This window comes from Bactrocera neohumeralis, chromosome 2 (assembly GCF_024586455.1).
Source record: "Bactrocera neohumeralis isolate Rockhampton chromosome 2, APGP_CSIRO_Bneo_wtdbg2-racon-allhic-juicebox.fasta_v2, whole genome shotgun sequence".
Classification (NCBI taxonomy): Eukaryota; Metazoa; Arthropoda; class Insecta; order Diptera; family Tephritidae; genus Bactrocera; species Bactrocera neohumeralis.
This window is the reverse complement of record NC_065919.1, coordinates 70,610,971-70,626,272: the sequence shown is the minus strand read 5'-3', so window position 1 is coordinate 70,626,272 and position 15,302 is coordinate 70,610,971.

Here is a 15,302-nt window from a genome sequence, read left to right as displayed (position 1 = left end):
ATTGTATCTGATATTTGAATATTCTTAAGAGCTCTACAGAAATTTTCAATCTGCGGTGTGATAACTTCCAGAATTTATTTTCTTTTCATTTTGCAGTTCCTTTGAAAGCATTTTATATTTATCTTTAGTTTTTTCGTGTTCATGACTTTAATGGTGACCAAGTTGGATGAAATGAAATGTCAACAAAAGCAACTGTGCACGACTTCCTTTAGCCCAACTTAAATGTCATCAGCACAACCACAAAATTACTGTTCGCCTCAGCTCCATCATTCCGTTTTTGCCTTTATCTAGGCCCGGACGATTGATGTCATTGCTTTATGTGTTCACTGTGAAAATGAGCCTTCTTTCATTAGTGTTCATATGTGTATGTGTTGAGAGGAGTTGTTTCCGGTTGTGCATTAAAGGGCAGACGCGATAAAAGGTGAACTGTGGAAAATCATAGGTACCTACATATATCTGTTATCAAATACGACCAAAGGAGGAAAGTTACGTCTTAAAAAGCAATTTTTCACCCACAGCTGAGTGAGCTCACAAAGATTGGCTGAATGTCTCAAAACGCACAATACATACTTAACTTACATGGTTGAAAATAATAGTGACAACTCGAGATTATCATATCTTTCGTAAATAGTTGATTAAAATAGATTTGATTGATTCCTTGGTGAGAAAACTGATTGACTTCTCCTTTAGAGGTTAGGAGGTTAAACTTTTATTTTCGTTTTTTCTTTCAAACTATTTTCAAACAGCACCTTAACTCAAAAAACAAATGTTTCAGGTACTCGCTAGCAAACACATATACGCGTTTACCAAACGCACAAGTGTACGCATGTTCCTGTATATCCAGGTGCTTAAGAAATGTGTGGCGTGACGTAGAGCTTACGCCATTGCGCCATGCAACTGCGATTGCCAGTATTATAGCAACTGCAATTACAGTCACCAGATACGCCAGTTAAGTCGGCTCAGCCGCGCTCAACTCAGTTTAAGTTCGAGTGTAGCTCATTTGTCGCAACCACGTGTATAATGACATAAGCAAATGAAGGATACACGAGCACTGTGTAAACACTTACGTGATCACGCAAACGCTGTGGATTTTTTTTGCTATTGTTAAAGTTGATTTTAATCTTCTTTATGGCGTTATATTACGGCAATTATATCTTATATTTTCATAACATTCAAGATTGTTTTTGAGGTTTTATTATTTGACTTTTCATTATTACGGCTTACCAGTGTTATGATAAAAAAATTGTTTCTTTTATGCCACATATAAAAGTCAGTATTAACAGATACATTAACATCTGAGACAATCTGAATTCATTCTATGCATTCTATCTATCAACGATATAAATTCAATGGTTTGTGTTTCGTACTAAATTCGGCATCCAATTGAACCCCTTATCCTTTGACCTACAATTGAACGAGTGAAAGTAAATATATATAAATGAGCAAATAAAATAATTCTCTATTCTCAGTTTCACTGAAAATTTATCTACTTATTCAGTTCCCCAATAAAACAATATACTTGTATAACAATATCTGTGCAAAAGTAATCCTCCTACTAGAATGCTATAAATTTTGCAATTGACCTCTAATGTCAGTTCTGTTTTGATATTTGTGTAGTAAACACATGCGAAATACACGTAAATAAACAATGGTACGCTACACTCCAGAACGCGGGGTGTTGGTGACTATTTATTTGACCAATAATCGGTCGGTGACTTTGGCAAAACGTGAATTTCGACGCAGATTTCCTGGCCGTCTGACGTCTACCGGTTGAAACACTGCGACGTTTCGCCGCTCGCCTCGAAGAGACTGGCACAACACGAGATGCTGCTAGGCTTGGCAGACCCCGGAGTAGCCGTTCTGCAGAGAATATTGCTGCTGTTGCCGACAACGACCAGACGACGTGCCACGCAAATGGGTATCAGTCGACGATGTTTACAGCGAATTTTGGTACAAGATTTGAAGATTTTTCCGTACAAAGTCCAGACGGTGCATCTGCTATTAGCCAATCACCAATTAGGCCAATCGCGTCTAAAATACGCTCAAGATGATTTTTCATCAAAAATAATCATGAGTGATGAGGCCCATTTCCATCTTAGCGGGTACATAAATAAGCAAAATTTATGCTTCTGGGGCACTGAAAATCCGCGTGTAACCCACGAAGAGCCATTACACCTGCTCAAAGTCACTGTATGGTGTGCTGTTTTCGCTGGAGGAGTCATTGGACCTTTTTTCTTCGAAGACGTCGCGGGCCAAACGGTTACTGTGAGTGGTGATCGCTACAGAGCAATGATCAACGAGTTCTTTTTGCCGCAACTTAATGAATTGGGATTGGAAAACATGTGGTTCCAACAGGACGATGCAACGGCACACACTGCACGTGCCACAACCGATATGCTGAAGGATGCATTTCCCGGGCGCCTAATCTCCCGTTTTGGCGATTTGCACTGGCCAGCAAGATCGCCTGATTTGACCGCTCCAGACTTCTTTTGTGGGGCTTTTTGAAGTCGCGGGTTTATGTCAACAAGCCTCAGACTCTTGCAGCTCTTATAGACAATATCCGTTAAGAATGAGAGGGCCTATCGCCGGAAGTTCTGGCCAAACTGATGGAAATTGCCATAGAAATGGCTCAAATGACAATCAACTGTGGCGGCGGCCATTTACATGATATCATATTCTCGACTTGATGTAAAAAAATTTAAAAGACCAAATAAAAATAATCCAAAAGCAGAATCAAAGTTTTTCATTTTTTAAAAAAATTACAACCAAAAAACATCGGAAGGTTATTTTTGCGCCATTGGTAATGCTTACACTCACATCAAACAAATCTACATATATACAAAACATATTTGCTTGCATTTTATGAGTTGCCAAAATGTATAAATGAATCAATGAGCCTTTGAATTGAAATATGTGTGCAAATGCAATACAATTCCCAAAAGCACTCTGTTTAATCTCTCGATTTGCAGCACAGCTTATAAACCGCCAGTGATTTCCATTCGGCCGAGTGATGTAGCCGCTTTACCGCAGCGATAATTCGATTTTAGTCACGCAGATTTCTGGTTGTGATATAAATTGGTCGGGAAACTGCTAAAAAATAAGAAGAAAATATTGCATTGCGGTTTGGAATTTCGCATTGTTATGAAATGAAAATTCGAAACTGATTTTAGCAAATATTTATGAGTGGCAGGGCATGGTTGTGTTGCCAATTTGTTTAAACTCAACCAGAAGCAAGTGAATGAAATTATATGGGAAGTTTCATATCGATTGTGGAAGGTTTTCAGTCGATTTATGGTTATTGTTGTTTTAAAATCTTATTGTTAATACCGTTTTGTGCCTAAAACACACGAAAATCAATGTTTTCACAGTCTTATATGTAAGTTATTGTGCTTTCGCGATCATAGTTATTGTTTAAATTATTATTATGTTTATTGCTTAAACTCATTTGCATATGCAATTTTAGGCGTATCTGTGTGCGGGTGACTTAACTTGTTTTGTATGTTGCGCGTATGCCATATTGTCCTTGTTAAACAGTAACAATTTTCCAGCACATCTAGCGAATCATAAATTTGTTTGCAAAAAAAATTTGTTTTTGAAGAAGAGAAAAGCAATAAATTATGTTATATTTTTTAGCATAACTGTAGCTATATACTATATTAAGAACTTTTGGTCGAGTTTGTTTGTTTCTTAACTGACCAAGTGTCATAGCTTTTAATTGATGAGTTTAAATGATGGTCATGCCGACCAAAAATGTAAGGAAAGGTATTTTTAATAAGGAAAGAAACAACATCAAACTACTTTGTAGAAATGGGAATATTCAAAGAGTTTTTACAATATGCATTTATCTGAGTTATATCGGCAAATATTACAGTAAATAACAGACAGTAAATAAAAGACAAGCTCCAACTAAACTTGATCTGGGTTCCCGGCCACAGGAATATTTTCGGTAACGAAAAAGCAGACGAGTTGGCAAAGGCAGGAGTTTCCTCAATGAATTCGAGGCGGAGCTAATACCAAGCCCGCTAGGATCGATAAAAGGAGAGATCAATAGACAATTTCAACAAATTGCAAACAACAGGTGGAAAAACATTAAAAAATGCGTCATAACTAAACAATTATGGCCAACATATGACAGGAAAAGAACCAATGACTTATTAAATAGGTCAAGAAAAAGTATTTACAGAATAACAGCTACCACAACAGGGCACTGGCCATTTGGGGAACATGCGTCCAAAATGGGATTGCCCTACAACGACATCTGCCGTGGCTGCGGAGTAGCAGGGAACAAGGAAACAATCTTCCACTTTCTCTGCGAATGCCCAGCTCTAGCACAGATCCGACACAAAACACTTGGAATCCACCAAGCACCAAACCTTGAAGGGATTTCCACCAAAAGCATATCGGACATAAGTAGTTTCATCGAGACCTCAAAATGGTTTGAGAGAACGTGAAACGTAATAGCAGATACAGGAGGTTCTACGAATAGTGTATCAAAATGGCACGTCGAGTGCTAATTGAGCCCGATAGGGCTGCACTCCTACCTACCTACGTAACAGGCAAATATAGTATAACTTTTTATTCGCCTTATTCGTTTAAATGAAATGATAATGACCATAACTCGGCTATAGCCGCCTAAGCGATGTCTACGCCAATGAAGAAGAAGAATAATAGTCATTTTAATATTCGACTTATTCTCTCACTTCTTCTCACGCTTTCAACACCGTTTCACTTTTGGGTTTTTGTTTATTCTCTATTTTACTGACGAGGTTTTAGGGTGCTGTCAAGTTTAATACAGCATTAAAATAAAAGCTGAAAATTACTGACGCATTGCAGTTGCTAGGAGATTTCTAGCATACTAAGTTGGTAGTTATTTCGTTGAGTTCAGAAACTCTCTATTGGTTTGAATTTCCTGACATTTAACTCTGAAAATTTTGTCATTTTTATATTTTTCAACAAAATATAGTCAGATTTTGTTCATAATTTTAAAAATCATTATTTACTTTTTTTGCGCAAACGACGCATATACATAACTCAGATAGTATTCCTTGTTGACAGTTTGGCCGGTCGAAAGGAATTCGGAATTCCAAGACATATCGGCAGTAATAATGCTTTTCATGACATCCTGGTAGTCATAAAGCGTTGTTTCACACACGTTAACGCGACGCTGTCAAGCTTTCACTATTGTGTACATATTAGGCCCAAATGGTTTTTCAAATGGTAGGCGATTCTCATTCACCAATTCCTGTATTTAGTTGACGTGTTCGTCGTCAACGATCGGTTCACAAAGAAGTAGAACAGTATTGAAAGTAATTAGTGAAATATATATCTCTTCAAATGACATTCGTACATGCCTGCAAACACACATTCCAAAGTTCACTCCAAAGGGAATTGGACCATCATCGAAAATGCAAAAAGACTCAACTAGCGAAGCTAGAAAAACAACATGGCAATAATCCGAATTGAATGCGAGATTACACACTCGCTTTTACATGAACAAAGCAGATGGCACTGAATTGGCAACATAAATAAAAGAATTATTCTAACGCATGGCAAGCAGTGCTGGGCCGCAAGGATTTACTTATTTATTTTGCTTTCTACTCCTTCATTTAATCAGAAATTGGCAGTTTGTAGCGTGTGCTTAGTAGCAGTTGCCACACAACTATAAGTGCTTGTACATGTGCTTACTCAAACAACCACGAAACTGACATCACGTGATGTGAAGGTCGCCTTCATATAAAATATCCAAATAACTGTGAAATGGAGCACGTGCTGCACTCGATTGTTTTGGTTTATTCGGCGCCAAGCTGAGAATTTGAGTTACACTTCATCGTATGCGTTTACCTAGGTTAGTTCCATCAACATCTTTATCCGAGCAGAAAAACAACAGAGAGCGCACGAGAGAATTGACGACTGCGCACTTTCGCATATGATAACTTGCAATTACTCTTATATACATCCATTAAAGAACTCTTTAAATAAGCATGGCACAATCCGAATGTAGCCTTATAAATAAGTGAAACTGAGAGGACGGCAATTTTATGAAAATTTGGTAATTCAGTTGAACTATCATAACCTCTGAATTATATACGTAATTACAAAACTACTCGTACATTATGTCATTTTGTACCAATATGTTAACAGATATGTGTCCATGTAAGAACATATGCATGTTAATACCACCAGTTCATATTAAGACCCATATTGTCCGTATTGAAACATTATATGGACTTTGCTAATTCTGCCCGCCTTAGGTGGTCCCAAAACGTAATTCATAGATTGTAAGATGAATCTTTCCACTTGTAACATATGTCCTATCTTAAGTGGATTGTAGATATAGTTCCTAGAATGTAAGATTAATATTTGTATCTAGGCTTAAGCAAAATATTGTATTTAAGAAAAGTAATAAAGAAAACGAGGCAGTTGCCCATAGTTGCCCACGAGAACTCGACTGAGTTATTAATTTGCATATGTGAATTATGGCGAGAGTTAAATCTAACACGAGTAAACTATTAGGTTACTTAAAAATGTAATAAAAAATACCTGTCTGCCTGCCTACCATAAATGTTACTTATACGCATTTTTCGCGCCAACTCAAACGCAAAAATATACCGCAGAAGCAACCGTTTGCTATTTTAAGATAAGCTTCGATATGAGCACGCTTACTCTTCAACGCGATCATATTTATACACACACATCTATATAATTTCAGAAGACTGCTATCGCAGCTCGTCACATCAATCGCTTCTGTTACTTGTTCCTTGCCGACATAACAAACAAACGAATATGATAATAAATATTTCATAAAATCAAAACTATTTTTTTATTTAACACCATCGTGATACTGTCCAGTGCCACTTTGCCACCACACATGGGAAAAATCAAATTAAATGATTGCCTGCAAAAATTGCCTTCACTTCCCATGCTCATTTACTCTCAGTTAAATTACAAATTTACTCTCTGTTTTACTATTTAGCATTTAAAACTATCTAGCGACACAAATCAGATTTCCACTCTATATCTTAGATTAACACACTGGTTGTAATGTAATCTAAATAAAATTTAATTTTACTTTGCCTTCAGTCATCCACTACGCAGAATCACAAATATTTTTTTGTGCTAGTACTGGAAAGATGGAAGAACCTGTCCGGAGAAAGAGTATAATGATACTAAAGAAAATGCATGAACTGAATAAATATGGCCTAGGCGTGAGACTACTACATTGTTTCTCGGAGGACTCCAGCACTTTGTTAATAAACAAGTCAATTAAATAGTTGTCAACGATTACAGAAGAACACAGATACTTTGCTGCTTATCACGATTTGGAGTATCAGCAGATACGTATTTGACATCTTTAATACTAATGTAGTCTCACAAGGGATGACGAGTCACTTATACGCCATGGTGCACCTATAATTATTTATTGAACGGTGCAAGAAATAACATGTTCCTGAGTAATATTTTAATACTAATCCTTATGACCTATTGATAAAACACCCCTTTCAGCATCTTTCAATGTCATCCCATTAAATAATATTTTAAGAGAAATATTAAATTGAGATATTTATACTATCCTCAAAGTGTACGAAATCGATGGTTCTACAAAACAAAAACAACATTTGACTGAACAATTATGCAATTCCGATATATTTTCAAAAATATTCTCATAAATCTGATTTTATATGAGGCTTTTAGCTAAAAGTCTTATAAGGGCTTCAGAAATGTATTAGAGGACACCTCCTCGCTATACTTTAAAGTAAATAATAATTTTCAAAAAGACTTAAAAGACTACTGTTTGCTCGCCAAAATCTGTAGCCAAACCTCCTTTTGCTTTTCTGTCTAGAAAAAATTGTTCATGAAATTTTAAATCGAACAGAATAATGTTTTTTAAACAAAATGGTTTTTTTATAAAATTTCATTTGGAAATTCAAGTAGTATGAACGAACGCAACTTCAGCTCGAGTAAAAGGCAAATACTGTAAATTGCTCATAAGTGTGCTATAAAATCTCAGTCGATAACAATAAAATATTATAGAGAGGGCAAGTGATGAAAAGTGCTCGTAAAAACTCACTTTTCCGAAAGTAAAAATGGCAAGCGACGTAAATCTATTTGAATTCAATTGCAGAGTGACAGCATTGATGCTTCATCTCAACCCTAATACATTTGCTATTTGTATAGGTAGTACTACATACAAACATTTTACAATTTTCCTTTCGTTTTATGCTTGATTTTTCAAATCGTATTTCCATGCGGAATCTATTTACTTATTGCAGCACTGTTTGCTTGTGCAGTTACAGATATATGGTTTTGACACTTATGGGACACAGTGCCATCGTTCAAATTCAGCACACCTTCACATAGAACAACACTTAAAAATACTTCTTCAGTGACACGAAAATCTACACATATTGAAGGTGGCAACACTTGCAGTATTTGTATTTAGATATATGTTATATAGACCTCAAAGTTGCTTGTAAACTTTAAACGCACAACAAAGTATTCACATAACACCCCTTAACCTCAATTAATTTCAGCACAAAATAAACAACATCCCACACCCAAGCTCTGGCTGATAAATATTTAATAGCCCTGATGATAACAGCTAGAGCCGCAATAACGAAAATTGGCCAGCGTATTATGTGTGACCTTTAAGTAAGGCGCACACATATACATTTTCAGCCACATACACAGCGCCGCACCACTGACCTTGTTTTCCTGTTTAATTTAATTATTATTTGCGCCTTGTGCAAATTCACACACCGTGTCAATTTCATTTTCTCTCAAACTTATTTTAATAATAAAGGAAACCCCAATGGACAACCTTATGAATATTTGTGTTTGAGTGTGTGTGGTTTTTGCGGTTCATAAACTCAAAGGTCGAGTTAATGGCTATCAATTAGTATAATTAACTTTTCTAAACGACGAGAAAATAAAGAAAAAATGCTATTCCTGTGGTATGCAGCAACATAACAATAAATCCGGTATATTCTGATATCTTTTTAGATGCGTGACACAGAAATACAAAATAAATTAAAATTGTCCAAATATTTTTTTCTTCTTATGTCTCTCGTTCTTTTTGTGTATATTTATCTTAAACGTTAACATTTAACATAAAAATAGTTGGAAAATCCATTTAACATTGCTTACCTCTGCCTTAAACTCTTAACGCAAACCTCTTTAAGATTCATTAAAGCAGCAAAGATGCTCACAACCTAAGGTTTCCACTAGCTACCGCACAAAACTCTAATGCGATCACTGCAAATACTTACGAACGAATCATGAATTGAATAATTTAAACTTTCCTCATTCAATGGCACATTGCTTTCACCTTGACACGCATGCAGCTAACTAACTACTTACACCATTTCACATTATTTTCTTTTTCGATCTGAAACTCAAGCCTTCACTTATATGTAGTAAAGTTTTGTGGCTAAAAGTAATTAGCAAACACTTGCAGTTTGCAAGCAAGCGCCTAGATGTATGCCTCAAGTTGTTATTCCTGCACAAACACTCGAAAGCGCATTGCATTTTCAAGAAGCTTTCGAGTAAACAGAACTATACTGAGAAGCGCATTCTGCGTTTACTGGCATATCGCTGACATACTGTATGTGCGTTTTATTTGTTTGAATTATTATTTTACTTTTATTTCTACTTTATTTTGCTTTTGTCTCATTTCATTGTAATTTCATTCAGCCTATTTTTTTGGAATAGAGCATTTATGTATGCACATTTTATACAGAAATGTTGAACGTAATTTTTTTTCTTATTTTATTTTCCACAAAATGCACACGGGGTATGCTTTCTATGTTTCAATGGTGATCTTAGACTTATTTGATTATTTAAGTTATGCTATTTCGCCTAATTATTTAGGGCAGTTTTATACAGTGACCTTGGATTTAACTTCGTGTACAAGTATATTTTGATTATAACTATTTCTGCTACTTTATAATATTAGATTATACTAGGCGAAACAGCATAACTTAAATAATCTAATATTATAAAGTAGTAGAAATAGTTATAATCAAAATATAATTAAATAATTAAAATATACTATATGCCTCCAACACATCAAAATTACATTTAAACCCTACAATGTATATTTGGCCAGAAGTAAATGCCAATCACCACAGAGGTCCTTACCGCTATGTGAACTTCATCCATAACAACACAGAAGCAGACAGACTCAAGCAGTCAGTAAGCTCATGGGCCTTACAATTTTCAAAAAATGCTGCATTGCACAATAGAGAACGCAATAACCAAAATGAAATTGTCAAAGTTTGCCAGCCATGTCACTTGGATATTTGAACTGCGTTTTTCGCTTTATTTTTATATTTTTTCAATTTTGTCGTACTTTTCTTCAATTGCTCTCTTATGGTTATTCCCTTTTTTGTTTACACGTCGATGCTTCCTCTTGAGAAAAATTGCATTTTGTTGGCACTCTAGTGAGGAAGTTTGTAAAAGGTCTGCTTTTATATTGTTGTTTACAAATATTGGTTCGCTGTTTGTTTTTATTTATTTTGTAATGGAGTTAGTTAGAAGTTGAGAGCAGAGTTTTTTAGTGAACATCAGCGCTAATCGAGAACTTTGTACACTTGTATATATACATGGTAATGCAATATTTATAAACAGTGTAACGATCAGAGTGAAATGAAATACGAATTACAAACGTGCTTCAACTGTGTTCGAAAGGTTGGAGTTTTTTTTGTAAAACGTGGCATTCAATGGCTATTTGTAGCAGTAGATTTTGCTAAACAGTGAAAGCAAAGAAATGTCTCGCAAAGATCAATTGCATGCTATTCAGATAAATTGTAGTAATATTTTTGAAAAATGATATCTTAAAAAATAGAAAGAAATTTTGCAAGAAGTAGGAAAATATTTTCTTTAAAAATTGTTGTTGGTAGAATTCAAAAAAAAAATTTTGTTGAAGAAGAAAACCATTTGTCTAGTAGAAATTCATTTTACTATACGAGACCAACAACCTTATCCGGAAATCATAATCTACCAGAGAAAGAGAATTTCTTCTTCGTTTAAAACACAGAAAAAGTCCCAATTTTTAAATAATTTATTTTAAACTAGCTGACCCCGCAGCCGTTGTCCAGCGCGAAATTATGTCTTTTGAATTGAAAAGACAAAAATTCATATTGTATTGATTATCATTTATTTGAGATTTTTCTACATTTTTTTTCAATGTAACGCAGCTTGATAAACAACAATTTTTGGTTTCTGTTCCGGTGTACAGAAAAGATGGTTTTCCAACTCGTGAGCACGCCACGGCCGTGTGAAAAACATAGCATTTCCAAATTTATGCCACACACTTCTAGCGACTATCCTTGTGTCCTGTCGATTGTCATTTCAAATGCAATTTTCCCTGGAAACGGAATACGTTTGAACTGAAATGGCAAATCGTTAGAACTCAAAATAAATCCGTAGAAACAAACATTCTGTCCCATGTATTTGATAGGTGCGTCACAGTCATATTGCGAAACATAATAACGACAGATCACACTTTGAGACGCAAATGATGCGGTGGCATACCAAGCCTCTTCAAAGAATTTATTCCGAAATTCCACTGGATAATTCACGGTGTTGTCTTCATTGCCAAGACGATCGATCGATTTGTATGAACGCAAGTCTCCCGGAATTTGACTTTGAATCTTCCAGTTTAAGTCAACAACATCGGTATTTTTGCCAGCTAACATTGCGCATGCATTTAAGGAATCATACTAACGATAATTTGTCCAATGTTCATATAAACATTCCTGATGAGTCCATCTTTCGTGAATTGATAAACGGCATATGTAATTGATATCAAACCACCGGAAATATCAACCGGTTTTGACCCATTTCCAATTCTTAGCGTATACGTTGTAAAATGTCTTCGGCAATGTAATTTTTGGTCGTATCCCATAACTGACGCGAATTTGAAGGCTGATCATAGCGGAAAGTGTGCGAACTTCATTCCAGTGATTATCATGTTCCAGCAATTATAATTGTATGTATCATATCAACGAATTTCTGAATAGGACAAATGAATCACAGACGCAAGTTGAGAAAAACTCGTCAATATTAATTTTGTTGCTGGCGGTGTTTCCACTGACTGTACTGTACCCTCTGGGTTGAAATACACTCTTTGACCATTCTCCAAATTAACTGCAAGACGCACGACAGTCGGAAAACGTTCATGAATTGCAAAAGTAAATATTTTACAAAGCGCTTTATTGCATTTCACTTATCGATCGTATCGTTCAAGACCAATAACCGCCATATTGGTTCCTTTGGTGACGTACTTACAAACGTATTTTATCGATTACACCAAACTGCAATACTAAACATTGATATGAGTTTTGAATGTGAATTCGACAACAGTGGAGAATATAGTACGGTCCATATGTTGTCAACTTCGATATTCACTACTCTAAGTTGTATGGTCGTCTGATGAGCTTCGACGATAGAGTGGATATCCATCATTTCCAGTTTTTGTTTCCGAAAGAAAAGCACCTGGATAGTGTTTCGTGCATTTATTGTCAGACATATAAACCGAAAAGGGATTGTAGTGTCCGCAAGGTCCATGAACCATATTGGTTTCCAACACTTCGTATAATACTGGGCCTTTCTCTGGATCAGGAATTTCCGCAGAAATGATTTCATCAATTTGATCTGGTGTAATCAGCATCCAAATAGGAATGTGTGCGTGCGGCAAACCTCTCTTTTGCCACTCAACAGAGTACATCTAGCATCTAACAGCACCACATATATGTACGTTGCTTCAAGATAAAGTCCATCAAACATCGTAACTGTTTTTTGAAAAGTCGTGCTGTGACATCGTGACAATCGCTTGCTGATTGACCGCGATCATAGTTCCGCACGTATATCATCGCATCATGGGAGTACTCGGTACTGCGCCTTGGGCTGCTAATGGATGCTGATGCCAAAAAGAACGCCGACCGATGTCAGCGCGACCTCTTCGTGGCATCGTAACAAATTTCAATCTGTAATTGATCACTTTGTGTGAAACACTCACAACGCTTTCACTGAATAATTTTCAATATTTTTTTTTAAATAACTGGAATAAAGAAAGCAAATGACAAATTTGAACGATTCAAATAATTGAAAAACAAAACAAAAAAATTAAAAAAAAAAAAATTGTTTGTATGAAAAAAAGTTACTTTTTGGAATTTTCTAATTTTCCGACTTTTCTTCACGAAAACCATACGGTTTTTTTTTTTATTTCTAAACCTTCCTTGATACACAACCTCTGAAAATTTCATCAATATTGGTTCAGCCGATCTCTTAGCGTTACTAACAAACAAACATTCATTCGTTTGTATGGGAAAACGAAAAGGGCTGTTTTTAGGGGTTTTCCGGCAATTATTCGAATTTTCAATTTTGGTTCAGTCGTATAAAAGTTATGCGCGTACATACATTTTTGCGATTCATTTTTATTTATATAGATAAACAAAAGTGTACGAAGTTTTACATGTCAGCCTGAATTTCCACTGCACGTTTCCGAGAAGCTTAATTTACGCTCAAATGTAAGAAATATTATCTGTCTACCTCAACGTTGCACTGTCGGCTACTCCAACAAAAACAATAAGTGTCACACTCATCTTTAATTAGCGGTACTTTTCACTTACTATTTTTATCCTCTGACAGCTGATAACCGTTTATACTACTTCTGCTTCTTGCCATTACGGCTACTGCGCTTCCTCTTGCTTTTACTACACTTGCAACTGCGATATTCCAGAGAACAACCGGACTGCAGATATACAGCTGCTGACAGCTAATTAGAAACGCTACATGGTTTGAAGTAAATGATGCTATTTTCCAATAAATCATTTATTTTTACTGTTATTTCACTCATTTTATTGAAACTTACGTTAAAATTAAACTCTAATAGTAAAAGTTTTATTTAAAAATCCTTTTATTTTTGAAGATTTCAACAAAAATGTGTAGAATCAACGATTTGATTTAGAAACAAAAATATTATGTATATAAATAATACTGTTGTTAAAAAATTGCTTACTTGCTTGTATGTATGTAAATATGGTTATATATACAAAAAGTTATTTGCATATAACCCACAATTATGATTTGGTATCAACACTCTGAGCATTGAAAAAGTTTTAACGTCAAATACGAATTAAGAAAAATGTCGGAAAAAATATGTAAATTGTTATTTCTAATGATTCATCAATATTTATTTTGTCGCTTTCATAGTACGAGTAATCCCCACTAATTAATACACATGTCAGCGATTTTTCTAGTCCTCGAAACACTTTTCATAAGCGCTCTTTGGGATTCCAGAAAGCCGCAATTTCATATTGAGAAACAAGAAAAAACAACACGGAGCTAAATTTGGTGGATACGGTGGTGGATCAATGGTATTCATTGTGTTTTTTATACTCTCGCAACAAAGTTGCTAAGGAGAGTATTATAATTTTGTTCACATAACGGTTGTTTGTAAGTCCTAAAACTAAAAGAGTCAGATATACGGTTATATATACCAAAGTGATCAGGGTGACGAGTAGAGTCGAAAGCCGGATGTCTGTCTGTCCGTCCGTGCAAGCTGTAACTTGAGTAAAAGTTGTCAATTGATATACATATCATGATGAAACTTGGTACACGTATTTCTTGGCTCCATAAGAAGGTTAAGTTCGAAGATGGGCAAAATCGGCTCACTGGCACGCCCACAAAATGGCGATAACCGAAAACCTATAAAGTGTCATAACTAAGCCATAAATAAAGATATTAAAGTAAAATTTGGCACAAAGAATCGCATTAGGGAGGGGCATATTTGGACGCAATTTTTTTGGAAAAGTGGGCGTGGCCCCGCCCCCTACTAAGTTTTTTGTACATATCTCGGAAACTACTATAGCTATGTCAACCAAACTCCATAGAGTCGTTTCCTTCAGGCATTTCCATATACAGTTCAAAAACGGAAGAAATCGGATAATAACCACGCCCACCTCTCATACAGAGGTTATGTTGAAAATCACTAAAAGTGCGTTAACCGACTAACAAAAAACGTCAGAAACACTAAATTTTACGAAAGAAATGGCAGAAGGAAGCTGCACCCAGGCTTTTTTCAAAAATTGAAAATGGCCGTGGCGTCGCCCACTTATGGACCAAAAACCATATCTCAGAAACTACTTGACCGATTTCAATGAAATTCAGTATATAATGTTTTCTTACCACTCTGATGACATGTACGATTCTTCCAATATAACGCTATTTTGAATTCCATCTGATGCCTTCTCTGTATAATATATAGTACATAAGGAACCAATGATGATAGCGGAATAAAA